The 18,923-nt window shown below is 38.8% G+C and overlaps 1 protein-coding gene and 1 long non-coding RNA gene across 7 annotated transcripts in view; one reads left to right on the top strand and one right to left on the bottom strand.

Moving 5' to 3' along the window:
• The window catches only part of NR3C1 (nuclear receptor subfamily 3 group C member 1), a 104,256-nt gene that overhangs the window by 27,104 nt on the left and 58,229 nt on the right, over positions 1-18,923 (top strand). The gene's annotated exons all lie outside the window — the stretch shown is intronic.
• Positions 1,864-12,889, bottom strand: LOC116662749. The gene is made up of 3 exons (XR_004318765.1): positions 12,812-12,889; positions 11,130-11,135; positions 1,864-1,875 (listed from the first exon to the last, which is right to left on the bottom strand). It is a non-coding gene; the product is annotated as an uncharacterized LOC116662749 (long non-coding RNA).

The raw sequence follows: 18,923 nt of genomic DNA, 5'->3' as shown, positions 1-18,923 counted from the left end.
GTGTATATATAAATTATGTCTCATAAAAATGTTTCACAGGCATCTTTCTATGTCAAAGTAAATCTCTTTCTAACTGCTAAATGGATATACTATATTTAACCAGATATCCATAGAATTTAGAGTAACTCACTGTTTGCTACTCTGTTGTCACAGTGTGCATCTGTGTGTGTGTGTATAGATAAATTTCCCCCTCGCTCTTCCAAGTGTTTCCATAGGTTTAAGTCTTAGAAAGGAACAGTTTTGAAATTGCCTTAAGTAATATTAGAAGCATTAAACAGCATTTTTGTCTTTTTCTTTAAAAACTATGTGTCATCTGTATGGTCAGTTTTCAATATATTCTGCATAAAATGCCTGAAATCTTCAATTTAAGAGCAGGAGGGATGACTAGACTTCCTTCGCTGAAAGAGTGAGGGCCTGAGAAGCATTTTGGAGAAGTGTATTCAAATATAGTTGCTGACCTGGTGTCAGCCTGAAGCCTGGCAAGGCAGTGTGTTGACTCCACCGTCGGCCTGCAAGCCAGCATCCCATTACTGAGATTTGTGGTTTCCATCACTCCATGATAGCCATCCCAAGTTATAAGATGGGGGCCTCTGAAAATAGGTGGAATTTGGAGACCCAAGGAGCTTGGGAAAAGAAGCACAATCTAGATAGTAAATGAAAACATGACTTGAGAATTCATGTCTCTTTTTCTGGCCTTCTTTTGGATTCACCACACATTTTTAATCCTTTGGTTTCATTTACTGCTATGTTATGCCCTTGAATGAAAATAGTACATTTATCTGTCCTCCTGTAAATGGACATGTGGGTTTTTCCCGGGTTTATGCCAGTTTGAACGATGCTGCTGTGAAAATGTCTCCTGGTGTACATACTGTCAGAGTTTTCTGGGAACGATGTGCAGAAGTGGAGTAACTAGGTCAGCAGGTGTATACATCTACAGGTTCTGGACTGTGCCATGCTGCTTCCAAGCGCTGTTAATACTGTTCTTTTTACCCCACATTCTCACCAGCGTGTGTAGTGCTAGCCTTTTACTTTTGTGCCAGTTTGGTGGATGTGAAATACTTACGTTTTCTTTTTTTCATGGTACCATCCAAGTAGATTTTTAAACCTATTTTAAAAATTGAGGCAGTTTTTTGAGTTTTACTATAATACAGAAATTGAGATTAGGATTTGGAATAAACATTGGTTACAAAAGTGCCTAAAAGAAAATCTTGTTTTGTATTCTGGAGCTACTCTGCCTCATTGAATAAAGCTAGTATGTTAAATTATGCCTGTGTGGTTCAGCAGTTGAGCAATAGCTGTACTTACTGAGCAGAACGATAGCAAGCTATTTCTGAATGACTGTACAGGGGACGCTCGTGGGTCAGTGTCAGCGTCCCCCAGCTTTCACGTGCTCGAAGTTCCAGCGAGGTGTAGGCCTCTTGTTAGATGAGCATGTTGGTGACTAGCTGGGTTAGAACACACAGGGCGCTGCCGCAGGAGATCTGACATTTACTAGTAAGTGTTAACTGAGGGCTGAGGACGAGAGGCCGGGAAGAGGCGGGAGAGGCGCAGTTCCGCAGTTTGGGGGTAGGTAAGACGATTCTTTGGGAAAGGAAACAATGTGATGAGTATTTTACCCGAGCAACAGTGGCACGGACAATGGTAAGTTATCACAAAGAACTCTTAAAATACACACATTTCCACTTTTGATCTCCTTTAATGATAATGCTAAAAGAAAAGTATCATTCACCACTGCTTTATTGATAAAGAGGAAGAAAGATCAGAGAGGTGAAACAAGTTGACCAAAGACACCCATCTGGTACATGACAGAGGTGTGGTGTGTCCTCAGGGCTCTTCCTCCGAGGCCCACAGGTCCTTTGCTCCGTGCTTTTCCGACTCCTGAGCACCACAGCTGCAGTTTCTGCTGTGGATAACGTGTCATCCAGCACTGATCTGTGCCTTCTGAGCAATCTCATGTCCTGGTCAGGACTCAAAAAAGCCAGATTCCTGCTCAGGAACTTACAGCGTTAACACAACTCCATAAAAGACGGATATGAAACAAGAAGAGAATCAAAATGATTTTTAATGAAATGTTAGATTATGCAGTAAAAATGAGCTTTAGTTGGACCTTCCAGAATGGAATACAAGTGTGAGAATTGAAATTGAAATTTATTTTCAAGATGCAAATTGAGTTTTCTTTGAAGAAAAACACTTCTCACTCTGGTATTTAAGGTGCTACTCATTTGGTAACTTCCGGTAACCATGTAATTTAACGGTGGATGTACATATAATGTAAAAGAAAAACATTTATTTTTAAAGACCAATACTCAAATCTAAAAGATTTTCCTTTTCTGGTCTTTGGCCAATTAAGGACTCCTTTAGTAAGACTCACAGAAAACTTTTAGTTTCCTGTATTTGTATACTTTTATTAATAACCCCATATGCTTTGAATGTGACTTTTCACTCGGCTGTGGTCTGAAGAATTCATGGACATTTAAAGGACAGATTTTAACAGCTGTATTCTGAACTGGTACATCTCTAGTGTCAGACTGCCTGTGTCGTTTTCAGATACTAAGCTTCCAGCCACTTACAGTTCCTGATAAGTTGCTTTTCTGTAGATCTAATTTCACATTCTTTATCCTTGAGTTTTTTCTTTTCTTCACTTGCTCTTTTCCTGAATTCTTGAGAGTCCGCAAAAGCTTCCAAGTGGGAACTTTGAGGCTTTCATCATAAAGCTGCTCAGGTCAGTAGGTGTTTGAGTAGAGGTAGAACCAGTAGCCTGGAGTCAGACCAGTAAAACTCAGCTAAATCGGCCCGTCATTGCTAAAACCTGGGAGGACCAGTATGTTGCGATATACAGATCTGTAGCCAGTGTCCTTAATGTATTGGCTGCATGTCTTAGGGCTCCTTTCTCTAAATACGCAGCTTAAGAAATTAGTTGTCATTTTTTTTCCCGGAAGAGAGATTCTCAAAATTAACTTAGCGCCCCTCGTTTGAAATAAAGTTGAGCAAATCATAATGCCATATTTATAATTAGTGAATTTTTGGGAAGGATGAGGATAATGCTCATTACACCTCAGAGTTAAGATCTTGTAGGTCTTTTAAAAAGAAAGTTAACGGGCTTCCTCAGCCTGGAGAGTGTGCCAGTGATAGCACCTTGTCATGGGCTCCTGGCTGCCAGCCCAAGATGACATAAAGACAGCTAAAGAAAGTAAGCTTAGTAAGTTGGTGGCGTCTGCAGCGTGTTTCGGAGCTACTTGGTAGTGCTGTGTTTCAGCGCCTACCAGAAACGCCATCTCTTTGGAGAGCTGGGGAAAGAGGGTTTGGAGGGACCGCTGTGAAGAAGATCCCTTGAGCTGCGTTAGTGAATATTGTAATAGTATCTTAACCAAAGAGCCAGATTCCACTTTAATCTCCTTTTCCATTAATTTTTTAACTTTGTTCACTTATAAAAACCCTCCATTGAAATACATTCCTTAGTAGGCAAGGGATTACTTACTATAAGACCTTTTGCAAACTGTATTACTGTTTGATCTTCATAATCTGGAGAAGTACTTAGAGGATATAAAAATTTGTCCCTGTTTTTTTGAATAAGGAAACAGGTTCAGAGAGATTCAGTGACTTGGATGTTAACTCAGCAGAGCCAGGATTTGAAACTAGGTCATTACTTCTGAGTCTGTGCTTTCTGCCTCACAGGACTATAAACAGAATTATTTAGTTCTCATAATTTTCATTCGGAAGTGCATCTATTTTGCAAATTAAGTCATTTCTGTCCATGTTCATGGTTGTCAAACACTTTAATCCAAAAGGAGTTCCCTTTGAAAGGTGAACACCTTTTATCTCATCTTTCAAGGAAGAGTAAAAAAAAAAAAAAACTAGTGACCGGTCAGATTCCAGTTCCAGGGAGGAGAGTAGAAAAGACGCAGAGGGACCGGTGTGCTCACAGCTCTCGTGCAGCGACACATGTTATCATGTAGAGTCTCCACAACAGGACGCACACACGGCCTTCTGTCACGAAGCCAGTCTTGAAGTCCTGGATCCCAATCCCCAAAGTCATAATCTTATCTTCTCCAGTGAGTGGAGGTAAATATACAATAGGAAGGAGATTTCCACAAATGAAACCTCCTTAAAGTAAGTTCTAAAAACACTGAACTTCTAAAAACACCATGATGGCATTCAGATTTCCCAAAATCCTTGTATCTAATATGGTCGAACTCTAATCAGAAAAAAGAACCTTACTTGAATTGCAGAATCTTCACGATGTCTTGAAATAGGTGACCCTTACGGTACACTCTGAACTTGAAGTTGATACGTGAACATCCTTTCAGCATATGATTTGATATTGTCAAAATGAATGAAAAATAAGAGCTCTAGTAAGTTTGGAGTACTATATTTTGAAATGATATTAATGTAATCTTACATGATCGATTATCTTCTCCTACTTAATAGATTCCACTTCACCTTAGGACAGGGCTTTTCCGCCTCACCCCTACTCACATTTTGAACTGAGTAATTCTTTGTCGTTGGGGGACGTTCCGTTCATTGCAGGATGTTTACCAGTATCCTTGGCAATGCTTAACCTTACTTTCTGCCGCTATGAATTTGTCTGTGCTGGAAGTTTCATATAAATTGTATGCAATAAGTGGCTTTTGTATGCACCTTCCTTCATTTAGTATGTTTTCAAGGTTCATCTGTGTTGTCACATTTAACAGTACTTCATTCCTTTGTATGACTAAATGATGCTCGTCATGTGACTGTACCACATCTTGTTCCTTTACTGAACTGATGAGACATTAGGTTGTTTCCACTTTCTGGCCATTATGAATAACGCTGTTGTGAACATTCATGTGTAAGTTCTGGTGTGGACATGTGTTTTCTGTCTTGTGTGTAGACACCTAGGAGGAGAATTGCTAAATGGATACCTTAACCTTTTGAGGAATCGCCAAACCGCTTTCCACAGTGGCTGCACCATTTTCCAATCCCATAAGCAACGTTTCAGAATTCCAGTTTCTCTAGATTATTGCCCATATTTGTTATTATCTGTCTTTTTATAATGCCATCTGAGTGGGTGTGGCTATCTCAGTGTAGTTTTGATTTGCTTCCCACATGATTCATGTAACTGAGCATTGTTTCCTGTGCTTCTTGGCCATTTGTGTATCTTTGGGAAAAGATCTGTTCAAATCTTTTGCCTTTTTTTTTTTTAAATTAGGCTGTCTTTTTATTGTTGTTTTTAAGAGTTCTTTATATATTCTGAATACTGTTAGACCCTTAGCAGATACATGACATGCAGACATTTTTTTCCCATTCTGAGGGTTGTCTTTTCATTTTCTTGATAGTGTTAAGTCACAAAAGTTTTTTATTGTAATGGAGTACAGTTTATCCGGTTTTTTTTTTTCTTTGATTACTTGTGGTTTTGGTGTCACATCTTTTTTAAAAAGTGCCTAATCCAAGGTCAGACTTTTCACCTATGTTTCCTTGTAAGGTTTTTATGGTCTTAGTTCTTATATTTAACTCTTTGATCCAATTTCAGTTAATTTTTATGCATGGTGTGAGGTATATATTTACATATAAATATCCACTTGGCCCACCACCATTTGTTGAAAAGACTTCTCTCTCGACCGAATGATTTCAGTACCCTTGTCGAAGTCAATTAATCATGAATGTGTGGGTTTATTTCAGGGCTCTCAATTGTATTCCATCGGGCTTTGTGTCAGATCTTATGCCAGTACCAATTTTTTTTTTAACTGAGTTATAGTCGTTTTACAGTGTTGTGTCAAATTCCAGTGTAGAGCACAATTTTTTAGTTATTCAGGAACATGCATATATTCATTGTCACATTCTTTTTCACTGTGAGCGGAAGATCTTGTATATATTTCCCTGTGCTATACAGTATAATTTTATTTATCTATTCTACATATGCCTATCAGTATCTACAAATTTCAAACTCCCAGTCTGTCCCTTCCCAACCCCCCTCTCCCCTGGCAACCACAAGTTTGTATTCTATGTGAGTCTGTTTCTGTTTTATATTTATCTTTTTTTTTTTTTTTTTTTTAGATTCCACATAGGAGCGATCTCATATGGTATTTTTCTTTCTCTTTCTGGCTTACTTCACTTAGAATGACAGTCTCCAGGGACATCCATGTTGCCGCAAATGGCGTTATGTTGTCTTTTTTTATGGCTGAATAGTATTCTATTGTATAAATATACCACCTCTTCTTTATCCAGTCACCTGTTGATGGACATTTAGGCTGTTTCCATGTCTTGGCTATTGTAAATAGTGCTGCTATGCACATTGGGGTGCAGGTGTCTCTTTGAAGTAGGGCTCCTTCTGGATATATGCCCAGGAGCAGGATGCCTGGGTCATACGGTAAGTCTATTCCTAGTGTCTTGAGGAATCTCCGTGCTGTTTTCCACAGTGGCTGCACCAACCTGCATTCCCACCAGCAGTGTAGGAGGGTTCCCTTTTGTCCACAGCCTCTCCAGCATTTGTCATTTGTGGACTTTTGAATGATGGCCATTCTGACTGGTGTGAAGTGATACCTCATTGTAGTTTTGATTTGCATTTCTCTGATTATTAGTGATATTGAGCATTTTTTCACGTGCCTATTGAGCATGTGTATGTCTTCCTTGGAGAATTGCTTGTTTAGGTCTTCTGCCCATTTTTGGATTGGGCTGTTTGGTTTTTTCTTATTGAGTCGTATGAGCTGCTTATATATTCTGGAGATAAAGCCTTTGTCGGTTTCATTTGCAAAAATTTTCTCCCATTCTGTTGGTTGTTTTTTTTTTTACTTCTGGTTTCCTTTGCTGTGCAGAAGGTTGTAAGTTTCATTAGGTCCCATTTGTTTATTCTTGCTTTTATTTCTATTGCTTGGGTAGACTGCCCTAGGAGAACATTTCTGAGATGTACATGAGATAATGTTTTGCCTATGTTTTCTTCTAGGAGATTTATTGTATCTTGTCTTATGTTTAAGTCTTTGATCCATTTTGAGTTTATTTGTGTGTATGGTGTAAGGGAAGTACCATATTGTTTTGTTTACTGTATCTTCATAATGAATTTTGAAACTGGGAATTAAGAGTCCTCCAACTTTGTTCCTTTTTCAGGATTTTTTTTGGCTATTCTGTGTTTTTTGCAAATCCATATAGATTTTAGGATTAGTTTGTCCATGTCTGAAATATGGTATGTGGAATTTTGATAGGGATTGCACTGAACCTGTAGATCACCCTGGGGAGTATTACCATCATCCTAGAAATGGTAAGTCTGCCAGGTCATGAACACAAAGTATCTTTCCATTTGTGTAGGTCTTAAATTTCTTTACAGTGTTTTGTAGTTTTCAGCATATAAGTCTTGTGCTGCTTTGGTTAAATTTAGTCCCAAGTATTTTATTTTTATTTAACTGTTATAAATTTGTTTTCTTAGTTTCATTTTCAGATTATTCATTGCTACTGTAGAGTAATGTAACAGACTTTTGTGTTATTTTGTATCCTGCAGCTGAACTTGTTTATTAGCTTTAATAGGTTTTTTTGGGTAGATTACCTAAGATTTTCTATATATAAGATCTTGTCATCTGCAAGGAGAGGTAGTTTTATTTTTTCCTTTCCAGTCAGGGTGCTTTTTACTTCTGCTTCCTGCCTAATTGCCCTAGCTTGAACCTGCAGTGTAATGCTGCACAGCAGTGGTCAAAGTGGGCGTGCTGGTGTTGGTACTGAACTCAGGGGACAAACTTGTGGTTTAGGTATGTTGATAGCTGTAGGTTTTTCACAGACGTCTGTATCAGTTTGAAAAAGAAACGTCAGTAGGTGGAGCAATGTCATTAATGTTTTATTAAATGTTATACATTAAACCAAGCTTGGTACCAGTTTTAGCAACTATGTGATTAAACACCCATATGTTTTATTCTTATACTGATGTTCTTTTAATGTGGCAGTAGAAAATTTCAGAGTAGTCTAAAGTTAATCAGCAAAGACAGCTGAAAGTCTGAGAGTAGTTTGAATATTTTGTTTCTAAGTAATTTAACAGTCTAGTACGCTACTCCTATAGAAATGTAAGCTTGAGAAAGCTTGAAGACTTCAACCTCTTTAAAGTTACCACCTTGCATTGTACATGTCTTTTAAAGCTGACTCAAGTCCTTTCTGAAATAAGGCTGGCATATTTTATGAATTTATAAAAAATTGCTTGATAAGGTTGCAGAGAAAAAAAACATGTTTCAAAACTGAATCACTTACAAGCCACTAGAAGCCGTTTTACTAAATTTACAAATAGTGGCAGAAATGAGAAATCATGCATTTAATATTTTTCAAAATTTTGATTAAAAATTGTGCTATGAAAAATACTTTGGATAATTGTGCTTTAATCAGGTGTATGAAAAATCTGGCTTTTCTTTTGCAACGTAATAGCTTTTCAGTGTGCCACACTGTGGCTTTTAACTTTTTAATTACTCAACAGGGTAGGCTGAAACCACAAACACCACTTAAATTATGCATTCGTATGTGCTTTTTCTGTGAAACACATGAAACTCAGACCTTCATTTTTGAAATTCAGAAATGGGCGTTATTTTTTTCAACAGAATTAAAAGCTTGATTTTTTAAAAATATCCAAATTAAGGAAACGGTGGTGCACTTCGCTACATTTCTCTATTAGCCTTGACTATGTATATACTGTGTGGTCCGTTAATTAATAAAGGCTTCAGGATTCATGACTGGCAGAGGTCACTGAGTACTTTGGGAAATGAGAGAAAAAAACTTTTGTTGAGGATAGTTGAAGATTTGAAGGCAGAAAAAAGGGGCAGAATCAGAAAAAATCTGGAGGCTGATTATAGGACGTCAGAACATACATGTTAATTGAACGAGTGAGTGAATGAATGAACTTGGCATGTTGAGGGACTCTGAGAACCCATACTGACTGGAAGACAGTTCCTGTAAGAAATTGGTGAGAGAGATGTTACAGTCCAGATTTTAATGGGCTGTGTTAAAGTTTGGGCTTTATTTTTATAAGGAGAAGGTTTGATAGAGGTTTGGAAATGAGGTTTGTAGCTGAGCATACCGTGTGAGGTTTTAGGGCAGTGGTTTCCAAACTCTGTTTGGATATAAAGTTTGATGGTAAAGCTGGATTCCAATTTCAGTTTTACTGGTTTTAGCAAGACCGCTTCATTGTTTCCTTCATCATATAGGAAGCAATCAGAATCCATATAGGAAGCAATCATGTCACTGACTGTTTCCTATATGGATTAATGCTATAAATTTGAATGTATACAACATACTGTATCAGTATAATGTCACTTTTACCTGTTTTAAGCCGTGGGAGTTGTGCAAGAGGTTTAGTTTTTTAAAAGAAAGGATTTTGCTGCTAAGGACCTGAAAAACTCATATTTTAAGAGAATGGATTAGAATAGGTTAAAACCAAGGCAAAAAGAACGGGTAGGAGGCTCGTGTTCAGATTTATTTGCTAACATTTACACAATAGAATTCCTTTCATAAATATTTAATGGTACCAGATATTAGACGGTTGTAACGGCTTAAGTGTTCAAAGGATGCTGTCATATTCATGGTTCATGATCTCAATGTCATTAAGGCTTTTCCCTCTTGAAAACTGAGTCATTTACTTGTACGCAATAGTTGCAGTTAATGTAGACGTCCTGGAGCGTGCCTTGCGTTCTTAGGTCCTCCGGTGACCTGTTCACTGCTGAGCTAACGTGGGTCTTTGATGGGGAGTTCTCTATAAACCAAGTGTTAAATAGTGATGTCTTTTGGAAAATGGCAGCAAAGTATTTGAAAAGGTGAATAAAGAAGCAGAAAAAATAGAACCCAACAGTTACATAAAATGTTTTATGGAATGAGGTGGGGAAGAGCCGTTGGTCGGAGAGGATATGAAGAGATGTCTGCCTTCATTTCCTTGTGGTCCAGCCCCACTCAGCCAAATCCTAACATGCTTTACGCAAAATAAACTTCCTACGCAGGAGCACACGGTAACCTAAAGATCGAGACCTCTTAAGTGGGCTGTTTTCAAGGGAAAGAAGTGATGTTCATCTGGCTTGAATAGATATTTGGTCAAGAAAATATCTGCTTAAGTTTTTTTTGTTTGCCTCAGGTTTTTTGAGTAGCTATTAACCAGAATTTCAGAACTAGTCTTAGTTCACAACTATATGAGGGAAGGGAAGGCTTCGGGGAAGATGAGAGGATACTGTACGAAATAGATGTGCCACCTTAAAAGAAGAAACGGTTGCGGGGGAGGGTAACAGCTTAGTGGTATAGGGCGTGCTTGGCATGCTCGAGGTCCTGGGTTCAGTGCGCAGTACCTCCGTTAAACACACACACACACACACACACACAAAACAAAGAGAAGCAATTATAATTATGAAGGTATGTATTTTTCAGTGAGGACAACTAATACATTACCACAGGGTTTTCTTTTTCATCGTGTTTAAAGTGCTATTTTGAAGGTACTAGTCTGAAAGGAGAGAGAAAAAATCCATCGCATTCCCGTTTGTAGTTCATAGTATCTGCCTGAATTCCTCTTTGTTAGTTCAGCTCTAAGGTGAGGATTTTAGTTTTCACTTAATAGGCAAAATGAGCATCTTTTGACTTTCTTCAGTTTCAGCTTTCTCATGTTGTCATACGGAAGAGTTGTTTTGTTAAACGAATGGAACAGTGTTTTTTGTTTCTGGCTTTTTTTTTTCTCCATTGGTTAAAATTCAAAGGGAAAGTGAGGTTACAAATCTGAGAAATGGACTATTTCTACAAGAACTGTGTTTAATTATCAACCCATTAAATTTGAATTTTCTTTGTCAGTACTGTGCATAATCTTAGTATCAAGCTATTTATCACATATTAACAAACACTTGCTGTCCTGTAGCAAATGCACTAGGAAGTACATTACATATATAAAGTAAAACTTTCACCCTTTTTAATGAATAGCTGATGATTTTTAGCCTTTGGGTTTAGAAGTGACTGAGGCAGTGAGGAAATACCGTTGCTGCCTCAGCATTATTTTGAGATCCTGTTTTTAAAACTACATAATATTCAAGGCCATGAGTCTGGAAGCTTTCCAGGGATTAACTTGTATACCAAAGCTAGAATTTGATTTTATTTAAGTACTGATTGAAGTCTACTTTAAACCTCAAACTCTAGTGAGATCTTAGAAGTAATGTGAGCACTCTGACCTACAACTACTCCTGGTACTCTGTGTATATTTCTCTTGTTTGGGGTCCTAAAAGAGAAATTTAACCCAAGTGTGATGATCATTAACACTAAACTCCCTCTTCCCCTGCAAAAAAAAATCTTATCAAGTAGTATAGGATAATTAGGAAGTTACGTTATTGGATAGAATTTGCACATGATGGTTTTTTTTTTTTTTAAGAAACGAAAATTATGAGAAATACAGAAAAGTGAAAGACATGGCAGAAGAATTATTATTATAGGACCAAAGGTTGCAGGAACTAACACTCCAAACTTAGCTGGGGAAAATGGACTTGAAACAGGGAGAAAAAAAAAAGAAACAGTCTAGCTCTGAGAGCCTAAATAATGCTCTATTTAGTGAAATGATTCACTCTGCCATTTGGGCTTGGGGATGGGGTGAAATTACTGAGGGACTAGAGAACGGCTGTCATGAGATGATTTGTTTAGGGTATTCTCATAGTAAAAGATATCTCTGCAACCTACTGAAAACTTGGCTGTAGAAACATGTAAGGAGGAAGCTAGAGAAGGCAAGTCCTACAAAGTAATGCTTTTGTCTCTTTTATAGTATCTAGCTTCGGATGTTTCTGCGGTCTTAGTAGTTTCTTGCTTTTTCCACAGAGGCTGTTGAATCTGTCATTTCTGTAGTTGGTCACCTTTTGACTACAGATACGTGGCTTTCAAAGTCCTTTTGCTTCCAAGGGCCTTCTGAGCTGGGGTTTGTTCCAAATGCTTGTTGACTTGATTCTCCGATGAAGTCGATGTTGACAAGGCGTTCCCTCTATGTCTTTCACTCATTTTAGCATTTATTGAACACACTGAGTGCAAGTTATGGTCTGAGGTTTTCAGTGGCAGTTGATATCATTCATGGCATGTAACCTTGGGAAGACACTGAGGGTGCAGCTGTAGTAGATGAGTGGTCCAAAGAACAAGGTATCTGTTCCCTGGTTTTGCCTGAACTAGCCAGTGTGGGTGGGGAAAGCTGGCTCTTCAGAGGTCAAGCAGCAGACATGCTTTCTGGGGGCAGAGCAGGAGCCACTTATGTGAATCATTGTGTTACTGTTACCCACTTCTCTCCTGATAATCGGAATTCATTTTTTTCTGTTTTCTACTCCTTCTATGGGCATTCTATGTCTTTTCTTTCCTTTTTTCCTTATACTATTTTCAGTCTTCAGGCTGAAAATTGCTTATTCAGAGGTTTCAGTTTAATCAAGTTCAATCCATTTTAAGATGGATATTGTAGCCTTTAAAAGTGATATTAAAAAGTTACTTTAAATGAGTAGAGGACAACCCCCCCCCATTCCAGTGATAAGCTATTTTAAGATTGTCTATTTTTTTTGAAGTCAAAAATCATTAGAATTTGACCGGAATTTTGTCAGAATTATCAAAAGGTTTCACATTATCTGTTTTCAGAAGCATTCTTTTTTTTATAGTGCGATACATTTGTGATAAAGTTTCACTTGGGTGATGATAAAAGTCATATCCCTATTTAATATATAAACTTTATCACCATAGACAGACAGAACAAAAATACTCCTATCAAAGAATCAAGCAACGATGCCCGCAAAGGTGTGACAAACTATAATAAATTGTAAGAGTAAAAATTTATAGAAAACGTAAATGTTCAACAAGAAGAAAATGATTGTTGAACATTGATGGGAACACAGATGATGAAATACTATGTTTACATGAACAGTTACAAGAACAATACATGAGGAAGTATTCACGAGCGTGGTAAATGGGGTTAAAAACAATATCAAATTATAATAGTCTATGTACATAAGTATTGTCTTTTGAAGGGCAATTATTTGACTTTAAAATGCTGAGGTTATGGAAACTAGATTAGAATAATTTGGAGCAGTATTCCAAGTAATACCACTAAGAATTTAATAAAGCTTATAAACCCGTCTCACTGTGCTGCTCTGTCTTGAAAAGACACGCTGACTGTGTCTGTAGGCATTCATGCTCTGTGGCGTGATTGGTAGACAGGGAGTAAACAGCTTACTGTAAATGGGCACTCAGCCAGCTGGCTTCCAGCAGCAGCGAGCTTGTGATTTGCAGTCAGGGTTAGGAAAATGCCTTTTAACTTGTTCATTTCCGCTGCTTTTAAACATGGAAAAAAGGCACAACTGTACGGATTTATTAAGTGCCTCATAAGGTCTTTAGGAATTCCTCGGAAGTTATTAGTACTGCTTCCCTGGATCTGAATACCTCTCACATAACAATGACAAGGTTTTAAAAGGCAGTTTTAATCGTTAAGGATTTTTTTAATTGGCTTGCCCTCACCTTGTCTATTTGGGATTATATTCAGGGGTTTCTCTGACCTACGTTTGAAGAGTTTGGTTTACTCTCCAGCACTATTTTGGGGAGGAAAACATTATATGATATTGAAAACTGAGTTTTTCTCCGTGTTTTTTTTTTTTTTTTTTTGTACTTAGATACGAGAAACTCCAAAAACATCTTAGCAAAAGGGGAAAGACCTTACCTTTCCTCCAAAGATGTTTTATGCCCAAAGCAATTGTTTGCAGCTGGTGAGTGATTTTAACCACCTAAGACAGCTGAGTGTCAATCCTGCATGAAAAGTGGAGGCTGCTGAATTCCATACAACTGTTTATTGGAAAAGTCGTCAAAAGCTAATGATGTACTTGAATATTCTAGTATATTGTATCCACAATCCAAGAAATGCTTGTGTTTACTTTGTTAGTAAAATTAGAGCAGTTTTGTGGGATCAGATGACTAACTTGAAGGTTTCTGAAAGACTTTTGGAGGTTTTCATTTACTTGAAAACTTTATGAAGAAGGAAGTGTTGTCCAGATTAAAATCTATTTTAAAAAATTAAAGCATTAAAATCCAAGAAAAATAGGTGTTTTTTAACAAAATCATTTATTATCGTTTAAGAATAAAATAATATAGTATTTATATCTTTCACCCTTGAATTCTTTAAAATCTTTTTCATATCTGAAAGTCTTTCAGGGTGGGGTTTAACTGCATGATGTAATACCTGATGATTAAAACAAGTAATTTTTCTTTGGGTGAAAAAGACATTTATTGAGTTAGCATATGTTTCTCTTTCTAAGATCACTGAAATTCTTGTGGTTCCTTTCAGTGCATTTAAAACTAATAAAACGGCAAGCTGGAAACAGAAGAAACGTTGATTTAGATCGCCTGCTCTTCTTTTAGTGTTAGAATGTGAAAACAGCTTTTTTAGAGTGGAATGTACAATGCACTTTAATAACTGTTTCAGTTCTCCCCTGAATGAGAATTTTTAGCTTTCTTGGGCCATAAATCCCTTTGAGAATCTGATGAAAGTTACTGACCTTCCCCCAAATAAAAATGCATGAAACACACATACTAAACAATGTTTTATGGCTTTGTCACCGAGAAACGTCTTAGACCCAGCTAAAGCTCATTCATAAACCCTACGTGGTTTGAACATCTCTATTGTTAGCAATGTTTAAGGAACTCCAATAAAGTCCTTTCCTCTCGCAAACTAAAAAAGCAAGTCGAAACTGAGATGAGTGTTAGCCATTTCGTACAATCATGCTTTACTTACTTTGAATTCTAGCAGTGGGCTGAAAATCTGGATAGTTGATGATGTAAACAATACTAAGAAATTGGCTGTTGTCTCTTAAAAGCATCCATGGCAGTTTACCCAAAAAATGGTAAGTCAAGGCATTCATCTTAATTTGAATAAGCTAAGCAATCAGCAGTGACAGAGGCCCTGAACGGGAATTATTTTGATTTGTGTCCCAAGTATGTGACATATAAATTATATGTTCTGTCACTGCTAACTGCAGCAAAGACTATGAAGGGTACAAAGTAGCTCATCACCGAATCAGAGTAACCTGGAAAGTACTCAGGCTGCACGCCATAGTTACTAAATAAGAATTGGGGGGCTTGGGGTTGGTTATCTGTATGCTGATAAAGCTCTCCGAATGCTTCGGATACTCCTGAGAACCAGTAGTGACATAATAGCTGTGGCCTAGGATTACAGGAGTAGTCCGTCATATTTAGATATTACTATTTTGTGGCTGAAAAATAAGCCCAGCATATTAAAAAAAAAAAAAAGGCATATATAATGGAAAAAGTTGAGATTTCAACCACATCAATGAAAATGTGTTTTCCTCTAATTGAGAACATGCTAAATTAGAATTCCAGAAGGGGAATAGACTTCGTGGCATTCCTCTGTAAACCAAGAAGACACGCACAGGGTAATAACTTTGTGCTGTTCATCAGACTTTTAAGTTCACTATGATTTTTGCTGAACCAATCTAAGAAAGGAAAAATTTTTCATAGATAGGATTTGTTTGGGATATAGGATTTATAAAGTGCACAGTAATCTGCTGTGATGGATCCTGGGATCATTTCATGTATCTCTATATATGTGAACATGTATATGTGTATTTTTAATTGTATACATTCATTCACCGTGTAATGTAGTACCGAGGCGAGCAGAGTCCATTATACAGGGACAGCAGCTTTGCTAAGCATCGTTTATCCTCACTGCAACGCATTCAGTGTGTGTGTTTACCCACGTTGTGATTGTGTAGAATCTTAGAAAGCTACAAAGAAAACCAAAATTAAGGGACTAGGAATGTTGAGAGGGTTTCAGCTACCCCTGAAACTACATAACAAAACTCACTTGATCTGTTAGGTTGTCTTTAATAGACCTCTTAGGTGTGTCACAGGCCTCTCTGATCCGTATGGATTCCAATTGATCTGAACGTCTGAAATGGCTTTTGTTCCATATAATTATTTCCTAAGAAGCATGTGCCATCACTGGAAAGTCATGACACTTGCTGCTTTAGTGCAGTATGTACAGACTGCTGTCTTGCAGTGAGAAACCATTGGATAGCTTCTCCAAGATTGGTAGGGGAAAACCTTAAAAAGGAAAGCCATTATTTCCTTTTTTTTTTCCTTTCTCTTGTCATTTTACTTAGTAGAATGAGTGAACTGATCACAAGGTGGAAATGTTTACTGTAAACAGTGTAGTATTTATAAAATCTGTTAGTACATGTTAAAAACAGTGTCTCACCCCCTCCCCCCCCACCAAGCTGTGTTGTTTCATGCAGTGACACAGCAGGGAAGAGCTGTGTTATGTGGCTGTTGGCTCTGTCAGATGCTGTTTGTTCATTGTGATGGGGAAAATATAGGTCTGGACCCAGTTCCCCCCTATTTTATTTTTAATTAAAGGAAGAAAGTATTTTCACCTATGATGCTCATAATTTAAATCTTGACTTTTTAAATGTTTGTAGAACTTTTTTGAGATCAGCATTTTTTTTTTTTTAAACAAAGTCAGGTGTGTGGAGAGTGGGCTTTTTGGAGTGTGGGCAAAAGGACTGGACCCAGATTGGGACAAATAATGGAAGTCTTTGAATGTCATGCTAAGGAGTTCGCATTTCATTCTGAAGGCAGTGGATAACCATTTTGTCTTTGAGCAAGGACTGATTTGCTCTAAGCTGTATGTTAGAAAAATTACTCTGGTGGCCTTGTGTAGAAAGAGTTATATATTGCTTTGTTTCATTTGAGGAAAGGGAAGTTGTCGCAGAGAGACTGTGGAAAGGTAATGTCTATGAGCTATCGACAAAGAGCATTCAAGTAGTGGTAAAGCATGAGCAGAAGCAGTGGCTTTGGAGGAGGAGGTACGTGGACAGACCTGAGAGTCATTTGGAAGATACAATGAGGCAACGCATTGACCCCGGAGAGTCACCGGTTTCTGCCGGCACTATTCACATCTTTGCAGAGTTACCACTTACCTTCCTATTAAATCCAGCAGACACGTCCCAGTGACCTACTGTGCGCCAGCCATGTGCTGGACAACAGGATCCTGTTTGTAAAGGCTTCTTCCTGTGGTTTTTTAAATAATACTCCTAGTTTTCCTCCTTCTACCTCTCAGACCCTCCTCTTTGCAAGTTCGTCTGTCCTAGGCCCTCGTCTCACTCTCTGCCTCTGCCTCAGTGCTGTTGTCCTCTCTGGTTGCCTCAGTTGCCATCTGTCCATATGCAGTGGACACCCACGCCGGTATTTTCTGTATCTCTAGCTCAGACAGATTCTCTCAACCTCCTGACCCGTATTTCCAACTAACTACTGAGTATCTTCTCTTGGAATGAAGATCTCTCAAACTCAGCATGTCCCAAATACTTCATCAATTTATTCCAAGCCACGTTCCCTCTCATTGCCGTATTTCTTAGCTCAGTAGACGTACAGTGGTCTGTCAGTTCCAGTCCCCAATGTAGAAATCTGGACATAACCCTCCCTTAACCTTTTCCATTCTCTCCCTATACTTCACCTGTCAAGCCTCTAATAGATTTATCTAACTACATTCCTCACAAACCTATCTACTTAGTATCCTCACTTCTGCTGTAAGTTCAGGCTGCCATAAGCTCGTAGCTGGATTACTGTAACAGCATCTTGCCTGGCTCTCTTGTCATCTTCAGTCAGCTAGAGCATTCATTCAGACAGACAGAAAGCGATCTGCTCGTTTCCCTGTGTGTGATACCTTGGGGTCTTCGCCGCCTCAGGACAGTCTAGCAGTTTACCATGGCTTCACAGGACTTGTATGACTGGTGTAACCTTTCCCAGTTGCTTTTGTTTCCCCCTTTCTTGCCTCTGTGCCTTTGCATAATGCTGTTCCCTGTGCTTCACCCACCTTTAACTCTTATATCGTTTTCACTTGGCTCGCCAGCTACTCCTGAGTAGCCGAAGCCCAGCTGAAACATCACATCCTCAAGCAGGCACACCCCCGGTCCCCCTGATCCCCCACATCGGGGTCAGACGTCCTTCCTCAGTACCAGGCGTTGCCCCTAGCTGAGCATTTATCGCGCGGTGTCACAACTGCCTGTTTACCTGTGCGAGTCTTAACAGTTCTGTGAGAGTGGAGGACAATATCTATGGTTTTCACTGTGATTTCCCCAGTGACTGGAATAGGATAGGTGCTCAATAAATATTAAATACATATTCCAAATATTTATGCAGACATAAATATAAATCAATGAAAAAGCGAGCCGGATGTGGGAGGAAGCTGGAAGGCAACGAAAAAGACGCTGAAAGATGAAGGGAGGAGCAGGTTAAGGTGGAGGGGGAGTTGAATTTGGGTCAGGAAGCTCTGTGTTTCAGAGCTACTATAAGTGAGAGCAGAATCCTCAAACAGTGGGTCACTGTAGGTGACAGGGTGGAGAGAAAGAGAGCCAGTCTCCCGGGTAGAACTCGAAGAAGGAATAGAGTCCTCTGCGATGATAAATGACAGCAGGAAGGGTTCGGGGCTGGGAAGATGAGCCCCCCCCCTCCCCCCCCGTGCAGAGCTCACACGTTCGGGGCGACGGAGGCGTGGTGAAGAAGCAGCAAGGGCAGAGCGGAGGAGGCAGTGTCTGATCGCTCTCCCTGGCCTTTCAGGTCTCAGAGCGCACGGTAAAGGAGTAGCCGTCGTCAGACAGTGTCGTAAGGAAAATGTTGTCGACGGGGAATGTTTTCATAAAGCGATGCTGCTAAGGAGTGTGTGACCATTCTATGGTCGCCACCACCAAAGACAGTACGAGCAACTCTGATTCTCTGTGACCCTTTCTCAGGGACTTTGGAGGGCTAAGAAGAGAAGCGTTTTTCTGAGTGTAAAAGGCTTCTACCCCCAGCCTTCCCTGACTTCAGTGTTACCACACGTTACTCAGTCATAATTAGGGATTTGTAGAAAATTTCACTAGGATGTCATGCATGGAGAGAAAAATAATTGTTTGGATGTTGTCCTCTGCCAGTAATCCAAGGAGCATTTTTGGGAAAATATT

The sequence above is a fragment of the Camelus ferus genome, chromosome 3 (genome assembly GCF_009834535.1).
Source record: "Camelus ferus isolate YT-003-E chromosome 3, BCGSAC_Cfer_1.0, whole genome shotgun sequence".
NCBI lineage: Eukaryota > Metazoa > Chordata > Mammalia > Artiodactyla > Camelidae > Camelus > Camelus ferus.
Note: the sequence above shows the minus strand (reverse complement) of the source record. Positions and strands in the feature narration are given on the sequence as shown.